The sequence below is a fragment of the Cuculus canorus genome, chromosome 1 (genome assembly GCF_017976375.1).
Source record: "Cuculus canorus isolate bCucCan1 chromosome 1, bCucCan1.pri, whole genome shotgun sequence".
Classification (NCBI taxonomy): domain Eukaryota; kingdom Metazoa; phylum Chordata; class Aves; order Cuculiformes; family Cuculidae; genus Cuculus; species Cuculus canorus.
In genome coordinates this window covers 11938955-11959916 of record NC_071401.1, presented here as the reverse complement: position 1 = coordinate 11959916, position 20962 = coordinate 11938955, and the positions used below count along the sequence as shown (strand labels likewise).

General features: G+C 43.4%; 1 protein-coding gene across 7 annotated transcripts in view; it reads right to left on the bottom strand.

The window, feature by feature from the left end:
- SMCO4 (single-pass membrane protein with coiled-coil domains 4) overlaps positions 1-20635 on the bottom strand; it is a 30318-nt gene extending 9683 nt beyond the window's left edge. For 2 of the 7 annotated variants that reach the window (XM_054084809.1, XM_054084823.1), the window contains exons 1-3: positions 20548-20634; positions 15667-15756; positions 5108-5277 (exon numbers count right to left, since the gene is read on the bottom strand). The gene's annotated coding sequence lies outside the window, so the exon portion shown is untranslated. Of the gene's footprint in view, positions 1-5107; positions 5278-15666; positions 15757-18472; positions 18604-19158; positions 19373-20547 lie in introns of all 7 variants that reach the window. The other 5 variants (XR_008453097.1, XR_008453096.1, XM_054084801.1 and 2 more) reach the window with 5 other exon arrangements.
- Between the last annotated feature and the right edge of the window lie 327 nt (positions 20636-20962).

Below are 20962 nucleotides of genomic sequence, written 5' to 3'. Positions count from 1 at the left end.
GACTGTTGTTAACTCATTGCACAGACTGAACTGTCACCAAAGGGTAGCAGTACTCATCCTCTGAGCTGATGGTGACCTAGATGGGAAATGTTTTTCATAGAATCATAGAATCACCAGGTTGGAAAAGACCTCTTGGATCACTGAGTCCAACCATTCCTATCTGCCAGTAAACCATGTCCCTGAGCACCTTGTCTACCCGTCTTTTAAATACCTCCAGGGATGGTGACTCAACCCCCTCCCTGGGCAGCCTCTGCCAGTGCCCGATAACCCTTTCTGTGAAAAAATTTTTCCTGATGTCCAGTCTGAACCCCCCTGGTGTAGCTTGAGGCCATTCCCCCTCGTCCTGTCACTTGAGAGAAGAGGCCAGCTCCCTCCTCTCTACAACCTCCTTTCAGGTAGTTGTAGAGAGCAATAAGGTCTCCCCTCAGTCTCCTCTTCTCCAGGTTAAACAACCCCAGTTCCTTCAGCCGCTCCTCGTACCATCCTACCGTCCAACCCAGTCTGGTTGTTACTTCTCCCATCCAAATACCAGGTTCCCAACACAGTCACTCCAGGAGACAGCACCACTACAAACATGATTGGAACAGATTCCCCCAAAACACACACCAGGGAAACACCAGCAAGTCCGAAGCCTGATATATAAATACAAGTTTTGTAACACAAACAGGAGATTTGTGGGACTGTCACTGCTTTGCATTATAATTCTACTGTCACTAAAACTCTGGCAGTGAAAATTCAGTCCAGGCTAGAAGTTGTGAGGCAAAAAAAAATCTATGACCACAAGCACATTAAATCTAAATCCACAAAAAATGCAAAGGCAAGGGATAAGCCTCGGGCAGCAGGGGTGCGTGTGTACAAGCGTGTGGGCACCAGAGAGGGGAACAACGGAGACTAACTGACAGCAGAGAAAAGCTGAACAGCCCCCAGCGGAGCAGAGCAATATCTAGAACCAAAGTCTGTACTTCTTGACCACAGAACAATCTGCATATGATGGACTCTTTGTCTCTTCATATGACACAAAGGGAAATCTCCATCTTTTGGCTCACGATACACAACTAGTTGCAATAGGACAGCAGAAGAGAGGTGCATACCTGGACTCCTCAAACCCTCCTGACAGTCCCATAGGGGAGAGTGGAGAGCACTGCACTGATGGGGGCACTGAAATGGTTTATTTTATGAAGCCGCTTGGAGGTGTTTCCAGATTTAAAGCAAGCACGCTGAACAAGAGGTTCAGATCTCAAATTTCAGCCCTCCAGGCCTTGTCTGAAGTTCTGGTTTTTCAAGTTTTTCTTGGCATGGATGGTTTTCCAGTAGGAGGCTGAGGAAAGGCTGCTGGCACCACGCCTGCCTCTCCCAGCTTGTACGTGTGCCAGGGAAAGGCTCCATGACACTGGAGGGTAAATCACACAGAAATCAACCCAAATTCAATCACTGAAGTAGGTGTCTGTGCTACTCTCTTAGTTACTTGTTTTCCAAGAGGGACAGCTGTTTTAGAGCTTGTGCAGGGCTGTGATTTGGCATATTTCATTCGCACCTCTGTTGCCTCTTATATGCTTTTGTTTGATCCGAGTAATCATTTTATCAATGAATGAAATAAAACCTCCACCTTACATTCAAACAGCAACACAGATTTAGGCTACAGCTCTTTCTCCAGGAGCCAGAAATCTGCACCTTTCCCAAATTCCTTTCAGATTACTGACGTTCTCAACATCAGCGTGTTAGCAATGCAATCAGGACACCTTTTTTTGAGGGGGGGAAGGAAAACAAGAACCGAGACTTGCAACACAGGATGGGTGGGGAGAGTTTTTTCTTCCTATCACTGGTCTCATTAAAACCTCCTGTTTACTTGCAAGCTTAAAGCTGAAGTATTATTACATTTCACTAAACAATCCCACATTATAATAAAGCAGCAGGCTTTCCTGCCATGATTGATAGACTTTGTTTGCAATTATTTAAGGAGAAGGCACATAATTACATACAGCTGGATTAGGCTGATCAAATCCCTGTTAGTATCTGTCAGTACACACATAATAAGACAGTATGACATTAATGTAAACCAATTTAAATGCAGAAAGTTTAATTAAGACTTAATAAAATTACAGGGACAGAAGGAAAAAAAAGAAATTTTGCCCAGCCTATCCAAAGGGAGTTTCCCAGCAAAGCCACCAGCTAAACACAGGCCTGGTTTTGCCTCATCAGTTCTGCAACACTGGTTCTTGCATCACCCATTTATGTGCTCCTACCTTCCACCAGCTCAAAAACTCAAGACGCAAAGCAAATGCTATGGACCTGCGTATGTAAACAAGTAACAAGTGAGCCCAGGTAACCAGCAAAGGACCAACTGTCTCAGAAGTTCCTCCACAATGTTCAGCAAACAAATATCGATCAGTACCACAGTTCAACCAGTGTGAAGCACCAGTGACCTTCCTCTAAAGCAATTACCAAGATCAAAACATTATATCCCTCAGCCTAATATTCATATGATTCACACGATGGGGGATGACGTGATTGAGAGCAGCCCTGCAGAGAAGGACTTGGAGGTGCTGGTGGATGAGAAGGTCAACATGAGCCGGCAATGTGTGCTCGCAGCCCAGGTGGTCAACCATATCCTGGGCTACATCAAAAGTGTGGCCAGCAGGTCAAGGGAGGTGATTCTGCCCCTCTGTTCCTCTTTTGCGAGACCTCATCTGCAGTATTCTGTCCAACTCTGGAATCCTCAATGTAAGAAGGATATGGAACTGTTGGGACAGGTCCAGAGGAGGGCTACAAGGATGATCAGAAGGCTGGAGCACCTTCCATATGAGGCCAGACTGAGAGAGTTGGGCTTGTTCAGCCTGGAGAAGAGAAGGCTCAGAGGAGATCTTATAGTGACCTTCCAGTACCTGAAGGGCCTACAAGAAAGCTGGAGAGGGACTATTCATAAAGGCTTGTGGTGACAGGACAAGGAGGAAGGGGTATAAATTGGAGAGGGGCAGATTTAGGCTTGACATAAGGAAGGATTTCTTCACCATGAGAGTGGTGATACACTGGCACAGGTTGCCCAGGGAAGCTGTGGCTGCCCCATCCCTGGAGGTGTTCAAGGCCAGGTTGGATGGGGCCTTGGGCAGCCTGATCAAGTGGGATGTCCCTGCCCGTGGCAGGGTGGTTGGAACTAGATAGTCTTTATGGTTCCTTCCAATGTGAACTATTCTATAATTCTATATTCTCCCTTCTCGTTTATTCCTGCACAGCCTTCCTTCCCGCTCGAGCTGTTTTTAAAATGATCCGCTATATTTATCATGCTCTTAGTCACTGATGATGCACAATTGTGTATTAACCCCAAGAAGCTTTGTGCAAGACATCAGCTTCGTTCCCTGCTGAATAGATCCAAACTTTTCCAGGGGTAGTTATTCTTGTCCACTGCCTAAGTCGTCTTTTTCCATATGTGAAATCATGCAGATGGATGGAGCTGAATTCATAACCACAGGGAAAATACATTAAATGGCTGGTGTGATGTACAAGCCACTTTAGCTCGTGGAACCCCGCATATGCAGTGCCAGGGAGATCTGGGCATGGATGCTAGGAGCCTGTTGTCCACAAGAGTTCCCTTTCATTGGTTCTGCAATAATGACTCTGCCTGTTCTGCGTGCATATGCACGTCATCACCATTTGTAACCTAGACACCTTCACTGTTTGCACGCCAGGCACTTTTCAAGAGAGTAATGGGGATGAGAAGAATGCAGCAGCGACCCTGGGCCACCACAGACCTTCCCTCCACCAGCAAGCATGCTTGTGTTTTGCTGCATTAAAAAGTAGGATCTCTGATCTCATGCAGGGCAATCCACTGCTCCCCAAAACACCATGCTATGATTGCTTAGTATGTTCCCTGACAAATTAAAGTGATTTGAGTATCTCATTAAAGAAAAGAACATTGCAGATTTTGATTCATTTTTAATAGACCCTCACCAGTTGAGCCTGCTGCTCTGATATGGTTTACTTGACAATTTGTTCGTTGCTCTGCTCAGCCACCTTTCTGCGGATACCCTACAGTGTTTCGAGAACTTCAGAAAATGCTGAATGACATGCAAGATTCTCACCCAGAGCCTCACCCAAAAAGGAAGTGAAAATTCTGAATGAATCCATTTCCCAAATGTGAACGTTTCCCACAGAATTCATTTTGTCAGCTGGGGGAAGGGGAAAAGGGAAACAAGGAAAAACTTGAGAAAGCCAAGTGCTAGAAAAGATTACAGTACAATCTCCTGGAAAATACACTGAAATTCAATACTTTACTAAAACTGACCAAAAAAATTAATCCTTCCCCTGTTCAATCACATCCTTCTAAAGCTCTCAGCCAGCCTCTCCAAGCAAGAGACAAATCGCTGTTAGATAGCCTTTTTTGAACAAGTCTATCACTTATTCAGGTTTATGTTCCGTTTCCTTTGGCAGTACAGTTATTTAAGTCACCCTTCTAAGCCAGAGCCTCTGGTAATCTTTCTTGTCTGTTCCACTTCCAGTTCTTCAAAGCATTATAAAGGCAAATTTAATAAGCACCTCACTTTGTATTGCTTTCTATTTATAAAACTGCAAGCACCTGCTGCTGCTGAGATCTGTGCAGGTATCTTTCTTACTTTGTACAGATTAATTCAGATTAATCTTAATAGTTTTATATTTTAGAGCAATTTCAAGAAACATTGCTTCAAGCTGTTGGGTGGGTTGGTTGATTTTTTTGTGTTTTTTCTTTTGTCTTTGGGGTTTTCTGTTGTTTTTGAGGTGCAGTTGGTTCTCCTCTGACCCACCATTTTCATTAAGATGCTGCTGACCAGCTCTAAAAGAGATTCGTTTTGCTTCATTGTTCAAATCAGCCACACTTGGTAGTTGTCTTCTAGGGTATTCAGTAGATCCTCTTGTCAACACAACAGCAGGCACTCAGCAATCAAACCACTTCCAGTTGCACTCTGAACCTTTAACAGTGGAAGTCCAGGCAGCGTTGCACTCCACGGATGGTTTGATAATTGTGGGTATGCGGGGTGTTTAAAGACATCAGCCCACAATACAGCAGACGCAGGGTTTGGATCTCATATTATTTGACCTTCTCTCAAAACAGGGATATATTGGTTTTTAATCTTACCTAAGTGCCTGAGAACACCAAGTGACAGCAGCACAGAAGTTCAGTCCTCCGTCTGACCTTTCAGAGGGGCTGAGGAGTCATGTCCCTAGGCATGGTTCTTCTTCAGTGTCTCCCACAGCTTACAGACAGAATATTAATGGCTGCACTCTGGGCTATGGCCATCCCAGTACCTACAACATCAACACCAACGACTCTTGCTGTTATTTCATTTAACAAGAGCACGGATAGGAAGTTTAATGCTGCAGGAGAGGGAGTCTAGGAAAAAAAAAACAGTGATGCAGAGCAAGTAGGACAGTGAGATAACGATGCTCAGGTAGAAAGAATAGGAAAACCCCGTTACCGCACAAGAAGAAAAACAAAGGGAAAGAGAAATCAGTGTATGAAATAAAATCTGCATGGAAGTAAATAAAGACTAAAAGGAGTAGAGGGAAGAATCAATCTATCAGAGGAGACCAACATCAATTATCACTCTCATTTCTGCACCATGTTTATTTACTCTTACTGGCTGACAAGCAAGATTTGTACTTCTCATCCATCCCCTACCTATGCATTTAGGTGTGATATAGCATACTCCTCTACAACCTGTCAGGAGATCTCACAGAAGACTGCACAGAACATGGAGGACAACGTCAGCTCAAGACTCTCAAGAGATGCTGTGCTATTTGCCTCTCTGCAACTTTTAATATGGACCTTAAAGAGGTGGTATTTTAAGTGCTCCCATTAAAAACACATCTTTCTCAACAGAAGAAAGTCTCATTGCTGTTTTTATTCAGCCCAGTCCTGCCAAGATTCCTGTTAATTTCATGAGAAAAGTACATTCATAAATGCATAAAAAACAAATTCTCCAAACTGTTTATAGGTTCCTTTTTCAACAAAAGTGGTTAACGAAACGGCTCAGAGACACCAGAAAACACCATTGTCAGTAGTACTCTCTCATCTATCAACGACAAAAGCTCAATACAACAGTTACCGTGGGAATCCATACTTTTAACTTTTTAGCAACATGAGACAGCCAATACAGATTTCCTCAGAAAATAAACGAGGCCCAGGGACCATGCATTTAATTTAAAAAGAGGAAATGCCATATATGCCATATATATTTTTTTTTCAGCCTCTGGTTGCAGCTTCCAAATTACTGCCCCAAAATATCTGTAACCTTTCTGCATTCTCATCCTCTTCCACAATTACTTATCACAAGGGTAGGTTTTGAACTTTTGCAACAGCTATATTGAGTAAATCAGCTATAAACAGACATGCTATAGATACTCCAAGCCAAAAGCTAATCATGATTTTTAGTCTTTCAAGCAAATAGGACAACTTAAAATGGCAAACATTGCTCTATCTACCCATCCGTAAATTAGGAGTGACAATAGTAGATTATTACTGATTCACTCAGAGCATTTGTTTGGCCCTGAGAGAACTGGCTTTATTCCAAGATCTGGCAAACATTGGTTAATATACATGTAAATGTTTTCTCTCAGAGTAGGCAATTTCACAAAATGAAATATCGAATCAAAGACGACCCTAGTTTTTTTGCTGATGCCTCTCTCGGATGTAAAGCAGCTGTAAGCTTTTGCAAGCTTTTTCCCGCTGAGTGAACATGGGAAAAGCCACCTTTTCTTTTGAAAGTCGAGACAATTTCATTGTGGAAACATGAACGCTTTTATATAAACGTTAATCACTGAAGTGGTCCTGGAGTTAAGTGGATGGAGATGGCTTATATAAGGACAACAGGAAATGGCCTTAAGTTGCACCAGGGGAGGTTTGGATTGAGTATTAGGAAACATTTCTTTACTGAAAGAGTGGTGAAGAACTGGCAGAGGCTGCCCAGGGAAGTGGTGGAGTCACTATCCTTAGAGATGTTAAAAAAACACGTAGATGTGGCACTTTGGGACATGGTTTAGTAGGCACAGTGGTGTTGGACTGACAGTTGGACTCAATTATCTTAGAGGTCCTTTCCAACCTCAATAATTCGATAAGGTTGCAGTACTGAGTTGATAATAGTGAGATCCATGGAAATAGTTTTGCAAACACTGCTCCAAACAGGCTGCTCTTCAACAGAAGACCCACAGTGCTGGAAGCAGATTCATCAACCCCAATGTCTAATCTGAGGATACTATAAAATAGCACATCACTCCTAAGAGCGAAGAAACAGAGTTTTCAAAACTGTTTTTTTTTAACTACATTTGTAGGAAAAGTAAGCAAACAAAAAGGCTCAGAGACACAGGAAAACACCATTGTCGAGAACTCAGTATTACACCCGCCTCTCACTTAACAACAAAAGCTCAATACAGCCATTATCTTGGGAATCCATAGATTTTCAACTTCTTAGTAACATGGGTTACATGTTACACTTCACTTGTAAGTAAAGAAGGGACATTTTGTCCTTTGAATTCCCAGTGCAAGCATAAAGGAAAAGGAAAGTGTTATTTTCCTCAAAAACTGCCACTCCTGAGCATGGGCTCTCTGAAAACTAAGAGCACCCAAAAGCACATTCTGTGCATCTGGAAGCAAGTACAGAACGCACCACCTCCAGCAAGACTCCAAGAACCATCTTTTTCCTACAAAGAGCTAGAAATATCAGAAGATCTCTAAATCTGCTTACTCTTCTTACAGTACAGGTCACCAATCATTGCTTACCACTCTGTCCAAAAGAGACATGAGTGGGTTTTTTGTAATTAACTGAGTCGAAGTACAACCACAAAGCAGATTTTTGAGAAGAGGAAGGGAGAAGCATGGCCTTTTCACCACTGTACCATACGTATCATCTCACTTCCCTTGAGGGCACACTAAAGTTTCAATCAACTGAGGATACTAGCAACAGGTCAAAATTTTTCATAAATCTCTAGACAGAAATGATGCAATATATTAATATATTTCAGAATAGCAAGTTTAGAATAAAGTACAAAGTAAGGTAGGAAGCACAGGCTAAGTTCACAGTAAGTTGATGGGACTCAAGAACAAAAAATTCAGAGCACTTAAAAAAAACCAACCATGAGGACAGCTACAGTCAAAATTCACCTCTTTCAGGTGAAAGATGGAAGATGAACAAACACTGATGGAAAGCAACAACTACCAAAAGACACCTTCAAAAAATACAGAACTATGTACATGAGGCAAGAGCTGAAGAGAAGTTCAGTTCCTGTCTGGCAGCTTGTCTCTACAGTGCTCCACCGGTTGCAGCCAGGTCTCTGCATGGATATGAGCATCCATGGATACGGAACAAACAGCAGACCTGTATTTTATGCAGATAAGTACATGAAAGACTGCTTGAATCAGAATTGTTCTTCCTCACATTCTCCATTTTAACAGGAAAACTATTTAGACTTTACAGGGAATTACATTACCTAAAGCTACTTTCAAAATATTTTTCATACTTACTTCCCGGAATTATGTGGATTTTTTTATTTTTAACATTTAGGAAATTACGGAGATGATTTCCACCAGAGCAAACGTACTGCCTAGTACTTGACAGTACTTTGCCTTGAACTTGGAATCTAATGCTGCACTTTTCAGTGCTGCTTTCACACCAAGCACCTCTCCCTCCTCTTGTATGCTACCGCTTACATGACACTTCCAGATCTCACAGGGAAATCTGCTGAATACAAGGGCGACACAACAGAACAAGACAGTGCCAGGTTCAGCTCTGAAAAGGATTTTAAAATTTATAACAGGGTATCACTCTGACACTCAGTGTTATACGTGGCTGAAATGGAATACACATGCCTGCACGAACCGCAAGGGAAGGTGCCTCTATAGAAGGCGACAGCACTATTACCAGAAAAGCTACCAATTAGACATCACTGATTACCACACTGGACAGAGATGTTAACTCATCTAGAGAGCGGACAGCTAATCGGATTTCTTAATGGGCTTCTCTCAGTTTCGCTGGGCTTGACGCATCCTGCATGTAGGATCTGGAAAGAGATTTTTCCCCTAATAACACATACTGCTCTACTACAGCATTCTGTTATCATCTTGGCTTATGCTTACGCTTATATAAAGCACCAGATGGAAAGTCAGCAGTTACATGAACAGTCACCAAGAGGTTAATCATTAAATGCAAACTATGCCAGGGCAGCAACAAAGCTGACCTCTTGAATAAATTTAGCTTGGATAAAAGTAGCATTGATTTTCCAAGAGGTTTCATTACTTAAATCTAGATTTGTGATTTCTTTTGAGAGTATGAAGTTAAGAGTTAATCCAAATGTACTATTTCTTTTCTACACAAACAGAAGCCAATCCCTTTAAAATGCAGAGAATATGACAGACCTCCCCTCCTTTCATTGTTCGTTCTCCTCTAAGAGAAATTGGACTTCACAGGACTTCAAACCTCAGGGAAAACAGGAAAAAAACAAACCAAGAAAACAAAAAAACTCAAAACCCCCAGCTCATCTTTATTCTACAAGCTTTTCTTTCAGCATTGAAAATCCAATGCATATTTTCTCCCACCTACTTTTATCTCTTCATTGTTCTCAACACTTTCCTAGAAAGGAGTGTCTTTAGTACACAAGTGAAAAAAAATAATTTGATGAAGGGACAGGGACTGTTTGAAGCCCAGTCAGTGAAAAGGCACAAGGTAAACACTTGGATACATTACATGAGCTCAAGTCTTCCTTCCATATTTTCTGCCTTCTCACTCTGATCTTCTCATTTTGATTTTTAAAAAGTTATTTACATCAGAATCAACCAGCTGACTATTACAAACTATACCATCAAACAGAAGAGTTACTTCTCTACGTCCTTCAAGTATGGTAAGGATCATGCACAAAAGCAAAGTGATCTGAGTTTCTGATTTCCCACAGGTACTCTAAAATATTTAGTGAACCTCAGCAATTATGCCTGCGACAAACGGAGTATCATACGGACTCCGGGCTTTCCTAACTGAAATTACTCTTTTGACTCACATCTCTGGGAACGTGAAACTTACTTAGATAAGGTCTAAGAAAAAGTGAGGCAGATTATAGAGAGATAAAGGATAAAGTTTACCAGGAAAAAAAAAAGGAAACCAGAAAAAAAAAAACTCAAGCAGCTGCATATCTCTTCCAAGAAAAAGGATGTAAGTTCTTATTATCTCCTATTTGGAAAGCCTTGCCTCTTTCACAGTTAAGCAAAGCCTCCCCAAAGAAGCCATTACTGATTGCATTCATCTGGAATTTTTATGTAAACACGTGCTGGAATATGAAATGGAAAGCCAGAAAAAGGATATTAAATCACAGGATATAAACATCCCAGAACCTTGCATGTAACTCTTTGGAGAGCAGGAACAAAAAGAAAAAAAATTGGACATGAAAAAGAAATAAAAGCAGACAAGAACGTAGAACTTGAAAGGCTTTTTGCTTAAGGTCCTTAATTTCTTACAAATTTATTAAACAGTGATGTTAGAGCACCTGAATTTCAGCGAATCACTTCAACAATGGCTCCTGTTGCAGCAGTTTCTGCTGGAATATTTTACTCTGGCTGTCAGCCAAATCTTTCCAATGCTGATGCCAAATAAATGATACCCAATTTCAACAACAGATGCTGTTGTGTTGACATATAATTGATACGTTTATATTCAGGGCTCCCTGGAATTCTCTAACAGCAACACTTTATTCAGAAGAAATACAACTGACAGCAGAATTCAAAGGGACTTGCATGTAGCTGATGCTGCTACATCACTGGTATTGTGAGTCTGGAGGGGAGCGATCGCTACCTATCTACAGTGGTCAGAAACATTGGAGGCCACAGATTTTCCAAGGTAATGGAGAATACGGAGAGATGGCCCAGCTACAGAAGTTACCTGGCTCAGCTAGAAAGCAGCTTGCTTAGAGAAAAAGGAATCGTGAAAGTTTTCAACACAAGTCACATATCCCTTTCCTGCGGAGCTTGTAACAGCGTAGGAGATGGAAGTCACAGAAATATTACAGCACTGAAGGAACAGATATGTCCATAATCCCCTTCTCTCTTTGACTTCTTCAGTTTCCTAGGCAGGAAAGAGATTAGCAGCCCTAAGAAATGTATATAGCAAAGGCATGTTCCAAAGAAAATTATATACCACCTCCTTGCATGTTCACTCTCCTATAAGAAACTTGAAATAAACTTTCATAAGCAGTATTTATTTTGGAAAGCAACTAAATCCCTCTCCAAGCCTAACAAACCTTCAGCATCTACAGTAACTCTTACAGAAGAGAAAAAAAAAGCAAATGACATTACAATATATGCCTACAACCTAAATTTTCTTTATTTTTAGTAACACAGCATCATAAAACATTCACAAAATGAAAATACTCAGAGAAGAATTTGTACCCATTTATTTCACACACACAAAAAAAGAAAAAATACCAGCAACAAGTATAATTTGGCACAGAAGACAGCAGCAAGTAAATACCACATAGCAAAGTTTTCAGTCATTTATCCAGTTAGTATATGCAGACATGCAATGGGGAATATCCTGCCACGATACCTCTTTTTAACTAAAATAAAGCTAAGCTTAAAAATACTCTTCAATTGCATTATATGGGGATTATCAAATACGTCTGAAGATTGCAGATGAAGAGGCATCACTATCTGAAAAAGCCTTTTCAACCCCTAGAAAACATATTTTGTTGCCTGTTTCTCAAACTGTATTTTAGAACGCTCATCACTGGCCCTGAAAGCTTCTGCAGCGTAATATGCTGCTGCCACTCGTGGGGCCTTATCTGGCTCTGAAATACTGCTGTGCTTCTCTGCTAGTGCCATGAGAAAGGTTTCTTCTTTCGGTCACCTTCTTCCTTACATTATACAAAAAAGAGACTTAAAATACTGGTGTTAATTCTTCAGACCCAGCACGCTGCAGCTCTTTCCTTTAATTCTTCCTCTCCTGTGCATCTAAAGGTTTCTAAGGCCAAAGCTGTCACAAGACTGCTCTTCACACTGAATTTCTCCTTCAGCAGCACCCAGCATAGAATGATACAAGAAAAAAATGTGCATTTATCATCAGAGCTTGTACCCCTCAAAACTCAAAAACTGTTTTTTAGTTCAGCAACATTGGAAATGTTAAATATTCAGTATCGTATCCTTCGCAAAAGCATGAAGTGGTTGAAAAGGTCAAGGAAGTGCACTAAGTAGAAAAGCTTTATGAACCCAGTAGGTTCTTTTCACTGCTGCAAAAGGCACTGGAACACCAATGTTTGCCAAGAAAACACAACTAGATATTAAATATTTAAGCACCAAGTGCACAGGTGCTTTCTTCTAAAACGCCCAAAAATCTCAAATTAACCCCCCTCCCCCAATAAACCCATACAGAAGTTTTCCAAAGTCAAAAAGGACCGCTGAGACCAACCTACCACAGGCAGACGGGCATCTCAAAAGCAAACACAGAGACTATGCGGAATGGAAAATGAAAATACAGCCAAGCAGCTGCCAACAGCTTTGATTTACCAGAACCAGTCATGGGGCATGATGAGGTGGTACACCACAAGCAGACCCAATTTTCCTCACGCCTGTTTGGAGAAGATCAGATGCAAGCCAGCTCCAGTTCAAAAGCTGCAGTGATTTGCTAGACTGATGGTGTGTCTAAGCTAGAAAAGGCCAGCACCGCATTTTAAATTGAGCAGAGCACTGAAATAACAAAGCTAGAAGTCTTACAGAGATGACCCAACTCCTGTCTAATTATTTGAGAGCGTGGGCAGAGAAGTGTAGGTCAGTCTGACAGGCACTGTATCGTTACACCCCATCTGCATTAGGAGGGGCATAATTAGTCCGGGAGGAAATCAATATTAAGACACACAGATGAACTTGAATATTTCTTCTCGTTACTGAATTGACTCCAAATACTTATTCCTACAGGTTTCTTTGGGTGTCTAAAACTCCCCTTGTTCCCCGCCTTAAGCATCCCCTTATTAGATTTAATAACTTTTTTAAAAAATAAAAAATCATGTTCAATAGTAACCCCCCCTCCTGTTATTAACAAAGGCAAGGATTTGAAAAGTCAAAGGGATTCTCACTCCTACTACTGGCTTCTGTATTTTGTTCCGTTTGGGCACAGAACAAAAAGGTCTCACTTTCTCCCACTCAGGAAGGCAGTGCTATAGCTGGAACATGGAAAAAACAATAAAATGATTGTATACAAATATTTCTCTTCCCTAATTTCTAATGTCACTTAAAAAAACAGCAGAAGTGTTTTTGTCAGAGATTACAATGAGTTAATATGCTAAATAAATCAGCAACAGAAAGTAAGTCAGCTTCAACTTTCAGAAATGTGAAAGACTTAGAAATCATTCAGGCAATCAGATTTCAGAGCAAATCTTACTTCTACAGACACGGTTTCCTATCCTGTTAAATATTTATCTTACCACTGTGGGAAAGACTTAAAACAATGGAGGGAAATCGGCTAAGGCTTTCTCTGCAGACTGAAATAATCACAACTCAGCTGCAAGACCCAACATCAAGACTTCTGAAAAATGGTATCAAATCCAAACATTTAGCTTACGTAAGAAGTTCATGTGCACCTTTTCCTCCACGCTGAAGTTCTTCACCACAAGTAACTCCAAGTCTCCAGGCCTTCAAACATACTTCATAGATTATAATAGTATAACTATAAGCCACTCCTTTAAACAATTCAGTAAACTTGAGTTTTTCTGATGCTATGCAGCATCGCAGACTAAAACCCTCAAGCCATTTGAGACGGGATGTTTATCCTTTAGTTTCTGTCCTAAACTACGCTTGTGTGTTCTCCCACCCAAAGCAGGCTGCACCGTGTTGGTTTCTAAGCAGCCCTAAGCTTGCAAAACTAAACAACTACAGGTTAATTCACCAAGTTTTTTTGTGGCGTGGCTGCAGGCTCAGAGCCATACTTTATACTGGCACCAGTAAAGTCTAATACAAGGCTCAGAGACCTTGAATCTTATGGGTATCATGATAGCCACATACCTAAGCTACGTTTTGAGGGTGCACTTTTATAACCAAAATCTGCATCCTGCAGCTTCACCTGAGCAATCCCATACTTTTGCTATCCTTCTAGTTGGGTGTCAAAGCCAAGCACAAGATCTTTCATGATGTAATGATGATATATAAAGTGCAAGATGCTATTGACATCCAGCTATCAGTAAGCAGCTGCACTAGGAACAAACATTTCAGAGGCAAAGCATTTCAGTGAGTTTTTATAACAGATTTGTACAGGACATTTCTTCTCCAAGCCTGATACTAAGCAGTGTACCATGGTTAGAGAATTCCTTTCCAAATACACAAACAAAGCTAAGGTATTAAACCAAACTGACTTTGGTTGAAAAAGCAGCATGACCAATTTATAAACAGAAAACAGTCTGAGAAGGAGACAGATGCACACCCTGCAGTTTGGGATGTCCAAATCATTATTATCCATACCTCCAGCATGACACAAAACCCAAAAGCAATATGGCCTGAATACAAGGTTTTTAAATTTAGCAATTAATAAGGCTCAAGGAGCCTTATTAAAAGACCCTTCTCTAGAAGCCTATCCAAACGCAGTGAGGACTTTTGGACATTAAAGCCCCCCCAGCCACCTGCTCCAATTTAATTTTTTTCCAAGTTTACCATCACACAGCCACATAGCTTAACCTCTTTAACCACAGTCTAACTTTACTCTTAATACTTTTTTTAGAGATGTCTATGCCTGCCCCCCACTCCACGCAGAAAAAAAGAAAATCACAGCTACACAAGTGCTGGTAAACAAACATACCAGACACACAGTCCCAATCAAAATGGATTTGGTTTGTTACTGCCCGAGTCTAAGGAGGGGGCGCCCTCTAAGGCCAAATCATTCTGGTCTCTGTACTCCCTCCACCCCACCAGCTCACTTCAGCCTAGAGAAGTCATTTATGCCTGCAGCAGGGCAGGTCACACTTCTGCTCTTCATGTGACAAAGGCACAAACACATTGGTTTAGGCAGAAGCAGCTTTTGCACTGATGCTGTTCTTTATTTTCCACTCTTTTTGTGAAATACACAGACAATTTCTGAGCAAAGCCTTTGGGGAAAGAGCTTTACTCAAAATCACTAGTCCTCTGTCTGGCACAATAAGAGCAGAGAATGCAAATTAGTTTCAATAAAAGCAGCTGGCAATCAATAAGAAAGGGCTGGTCTCCAAGAGTAAAACTGGTTCCTCTAAGGATAAGAGTTAAAACGGGGAAAACATAAGATGATGAACAAAGGAAGAATGAATGTAAACAATACAGGGGGTGTGCAGAAGGAAAAAAAATCTAAAGATACAGGTAAAAAAAAAACAACAGATGAACTGACAAAGAACAGCTAGAGGTAAAAAGGAACAAAAATACAGATAACTATAGTGCAAAGAAAAGGGTCATTAGAAAAAGTCTTATGGAAAACACATGCAATCCAAACCAGATAAAATAAAAACCATGAAAGGGAGCAGATGAAAGGCTAGCTGGCACTAAGGCTTAAGGCACCAGTCACAAGTTCACGTTCTGGATGGTTTTGCAGGCGTTGGTACGTCTGATAATGAGTTTCAGCATTCCTGCTACTGCACATCTGGCCATTTCACAAAACCTCGTACACTCATCTCCTCTGACCTTCTGCCATAATGCAGAAAGTCAACACCCACCTGAGCAGGCCAGACCCCACCAGCTCTGCATGCAGTCAGACTCCTTTTCTAAGTCACTTCACCTCAGGAATTCCAGAGGCACCTGCAAGACTGAAAAAAAGCCCAGCATTATTGTTACTACCTGTTTAAAGGGGAGAAAAAAAAAAAAAAGAATTCCTCAAGGCTGACACTTTCACTGAGTCTCCCTCTAATTTTCATAAGTCAGTTAGAGAGAGAATATATTACGGTCACAGAAGAAGCCTTCCCTTGCAGCTGTTATAAATGGAACTTAATATAAAGCAGAATATATAAGTACTTTGGCACTGTTTGCAATCTCTTCTCAAGAGAAAGCTAAAAACCCAGTGCCTCGCATGCTGCGAGTCAGGGTCAGTTATCCTCTGTCTTCCATCTACAAACCCAGCTCTAGTGTCTGGTTGTATCAACACCCTCCCCCAAACACATGGTTAAGATGGAACTAAGGTCCCTATCTTGCACACGCCTTTAATATTGCATATTAGCAAACAGGAAAGCAGGCAGTTATTTTGCTCAGAAGCTTCTCAGCCCAAAGAATCGCACCAACAAACTACACAACATAACTCCCGTGACCCCAAGAATACAGCTCTCATCTTTAATACAGAATCTGCCTAAATAGCATACATTAATTATACCAGATGGAAAGTGCCATTTTCTACACTCAGGTGAAACTGCAGGGGAAAGTTCCACCCCTGCACACCATTTATTTAGATTAAGTTTTGACTAGCATACTGATGGACTAGATAGAGAAGTCTCTGCCAAGCTGCTAATATACTTTAAATTATGCTTATACTTTCAGAACTTTAATACAGAATAATTTGATTAGTGCATGCCCTACGCTTTGAGACTCCTAATGACAAAAGTGGTCAGAAACTGGTAGTCACATCGACATCTAGAAGCACAGAGCTTGCATTTTAAATAGAGAAAAAAGTGACTAACTTCTCCGCAACTAAAAAAAGGTACACAAGAAGTCAAGTGAAGCCGGATGGAGAAGACAAAAGAAACCTTGAAACTAAACTAGCGGGTAGAGCAAAAGACAGAGAGTATTATCACACATCCTCATCCCCTCAACGTACACGTGTACCTAAAGGGCTCACAAACTTCTGATCTCTGGCTCTTTGCCACATCCAACACAGAAAGCCCACTTCCTCTATTGCCTGCAGCAATTATTTTAAGGTTTATCTTCACAAGTAAAAATCTCTCTCAAAAAAAAAAGGAGGGGGGAGAAGGGAGGAGAAGGCTTGCACTGTTGCATAATTTTACATGAACAACCTCAGGGCCTGCCTCTACTTTTGGGACAATTACAGCACTTTAACAGCACATTTCCCTAAGGTAGCAAGCAGTAAAGACCTTTATATACTGAAAGAGATGCCCTTCCACATTAGCATGGTCTATTAGCCACAAACAGGATTAAGAGCTCAGCAAATCCTCACAGAACCCACATCTGTCAACATAACTCTTTCCCACAATGGGCAGAAAGGAAGGTAACTCCTCCACGCTACGGAGCACTTACTGGAAAGCTGATACTGCAATAATTATTAAAAAAAAAAAAAAAGAAAAAAAGAAAAAACGAAAAGAGAGCAACACAGAACAGCACTATTGTGGAGACCCCTTAGGATCTCTCACCTTGTAATAAAAATGCCAAACTTAAAGAGCAGCTCTCTGATGGCCCTGTGCAGCTAATCAACCCTAGGGGAGAAGACAGCAGCCAAGATCTCTCTGCAGGACATTTCTCCAAGTATGATTTACACAATCAGTCAAAATATAGAGAAATCCATGCAACATAAAATGCTATTGGACATCATGGACACCAGCCTACTCGTAGATGCCTCTTACAGCACATGATGGAGAGACTAGCACAGAGTATTCAATTCTGGAGCACTTGGACCCAAGTACTCAAATCAGAAGGTGCCAGATCCATTCTCGAAGAGCTCAGACGGCTTTGGGAGTAGCTAGAGCATTGCTGTAAAAGCAAAACCCAGCCCACTTCAGCAGAGAGAGTTAGTGCTCAGCGCTCTTAAACCCTGATACCACTGCACAAGATCAATTTAACTCTCTCCGAGTGCAGTCCCTGTGACAGCAGTGCTATCTGCTGCATCAAGGCAGGTCTCCTGCGACTCCTCACAGAGAAATTCCTTCCATCCCTCTATACACCATCGGGACAGGCCTTGTTGAGCTTCAAAGTATCAGGGAGGGGAGAAAGATAATGAGGAGGAAAATTTTTAACAAAAAAGAACAAGGAAACTGCCATTACCTTACACAGTAAATGCCATGGCCAGAAGATTTCATGTATAGTCTACATACCGCCCCATCAGCCAGTTCATACCACCTAATCAGCATGTGTATTTTAGTGAAATGCTTTTGCATATCTATTTAATGCATGGAAAAACACAATTTAAAAAAAAGAAATCCAGATTTCTTTTTGGCTAGCATATGGATATAGCAGCGACCAGCGAGGAAACATTTTTGTCCACTCTCCCATTGTTACACCTCCAAACAGGCAGCAACGAAACGGCGGTCACCTAGGGAGTATGACTTAAGGTCACCTCACACAGGGCAATTTTCACCCAAGCTTGAGCCTCCAGGGTAGCTTCAAAGCTCAAGTGGGTGTTCCACAGACAGGAGGTGTGGGCATGCAGCCACTGCTAAACATCTTCTGTCTCACGCAAAGCAGTTCCACGGGTCTGGGAACAGCAATCACATCCTCAAAGGGTGTTGAGCCTGCTAAAGATGCCCTAGAAGGAGGGGTTTCTGACGTCCACCCCAGCAGTAGCAGAAGATCATAGTGCCTCACCACTCTCATCCTGAAGAAACTCGTCACTTCATGAAGATGTTCGGTTCTGCAAATGGCTTGTCTGCACCTCTGTATGTCTGTATCCTTCTGCATCACCCTGCATTTGTGGCCAACAACTGTGCCAAAATCCTCTTGAGGAGCAGAATGTGAGACTTGTGTAAGTTCATGCCGGAAAATGTATTAAGGAACATGTAGTTCCTAGAGACTCGCACATGATAAGGGGTATTTGACAACTGCACCTATAATTCCTGTTGGTAGATGTCCCTTTTCAGTTTCCCACAAAGGATGAGGGAAAGCAGGAGCTAAATCTGCTGCAACAAGGCGCAGTTCATTTCTCTGACAAAAATTGGTGAAATGCCTACCTACAACGGCTGACAACAGCCTAAAACCAGCTTTCTCCTTAACTTCAGTCTAGGAGGCCTGCATGTGATGAAGAGGCCTCTAAAAGGCCATTAAGACGAAGAGGAAAAAGTTATTAAAAACGTACTAATGAGGAGCTAATTTAACCTTTTTTAACACCACATGAGGGAATTCCATCAAGAGTTCTGGTTCATTTAAAGAAGGAAATTTTTAATAAGGCTAAAAATAACTGACAATCACATTTTCGAAATTGAGAGAAACACAGCAATCCCAGGAGGTCCCAACACTGCGCAGCACCGCACATACCGACAAAAAAAAGCTCATACCAATTTCAGGCAGGCTTAGAACCCTGGAGTTATAGAATCATAGAATGGTTTGGGTCAGAAGGGACCTTAAAGACCATCCAGTTCCAATTCCCTGTGATGGACCGGGACACCTTCCACTGGGTCAGGTTGCTCAAAGCCTCATCCAACCTGGAAATCTCTGTGACACGGGAACATCTATTTTCTTTCCTGCTTCAAAAGGAGGTCTGAAGCATAACTGGTTTGGAAACATAACAGAAAATACATCATTTTTTTTTTTTTTCAGGTAATCAACAATAAGGAGAACTTAAAAAAAGCCATGAACCAAACTCTGGTCAGGACACTGCAGGGCCAAAACACGCAAAACTGAAGACACGGTGCTTTAAAAAAAGACAGAAAAGCCACGTTTTTACATTCACAACCGATTGTCTCGATCCACGCCCCGCGGGCCACCTTCTAATGCTTTGCTGAGATATTTTTCCACCACGCTGCTTAAACACAGGTCTCGGTTTCTCAGCACAACTGCACCCGCGACTGTGGGACCGGAATTAAAAGGGAAAAGGGAGGGGAAAAAGGGAAAAGAGAAGAAAAAGAAAAAAAAACCGCAAACCCTGGAAGTCTTTCCCGAGTCTTTAAAGAGTTATTGTCACCGATGGTCCCCGAGCGGCGCGTCACGGGGCTCCCTCGGGCTCCACCGGGGCACACGTGGCTACCGGGGCTCGGAGCCAGGTGGCCACCGGGACGGGTCGCCCGGGGCTCGGAGCCAGATGCCGACCGGGACGGGTTGCCCCGGGGCTCGGAGTCGCCGGGAGGGCACCAGAGTCGCCCCGGGAGTCGGAGCCAGCCTCCCGCTCGCCCCGAGGCTCGGAGCCAGCGGGGTCGCCCCGGGGCTCAGAATCAGCCGCCCGTCTGCGGGGTAGCCCCGGGGCTCGGAGTCGTTCTCCCGCCGGGTCTCCCCGGAGCTCAGAGCCAGCGGGGCAGCCCCGGGGCTCGCAGCCAGATGCTCACCGGGACGGGTCACCCCGGGGCTCGGAGTCGGTCGCCCAGTCGCCCCGGGGATCGGAGCCAGCGGGATAACCGCCGGGCTCGGAGCCGCTCGCCCGCTCGCCCCGGAGCTTGGAACCAGCCACTCGCCCTCCAGGTCGCCCCGGGGCTCAGAGCCACATGCCCACCGGGACGGGTCGCCCCGGGGCTCGGAGTCGTTCGCCCGGTCGCCCCGGGGCGCGGAGTCAGATGCCTACCGGGACGCCCCCACGCTCGGAGCCGCTCGCCCCGGGCTCGCAGCGGCCGGTCGGTGGCCGGAGCCGCCCCACACACCCGCCCCTCTCCCCCTCAGCTCCCCCCCCCGCTCTCTCACCCCGCCGCGCCGCCTCTATAAACTTAGCGGCCCCCTCCGCCCCGCGCCGCGCTCACCTGCGGGACGGCAGCTCCGCGGCGCAACTTCCCCGCTCGGGCACGTGGGCGGTGGCGCCGGGGACGTGGCGGCTGCCCCGGCCCCCCCCGCGCCCGAGGCCCCGCCCGGCCCCGCGCTGCCCGCGCGCCGCGCGCCCCCTGCCGCCCGCACAGAGCCACGCAGAGCCGGCACGGGAGGGGATGGGGGACGGGGGGGGGTCTGCCCCTCTGTGCCTCTGTCCTGAGACCTCATCTGGAGTATCGTGTCCAGTTCTGGAGTCCTCAGCATAAGACTCATAGAATCATAGACTCATAGAACAGTTTGGGTTGGAAGGGACCTTAAAATCCATACAGTTCCACCCCCGCTGCCATGGGCAGGGACATCCCACTGGATCAGGCTGTCCAAGGCCCCATCCAGCCTGGCCTTCGACACCTC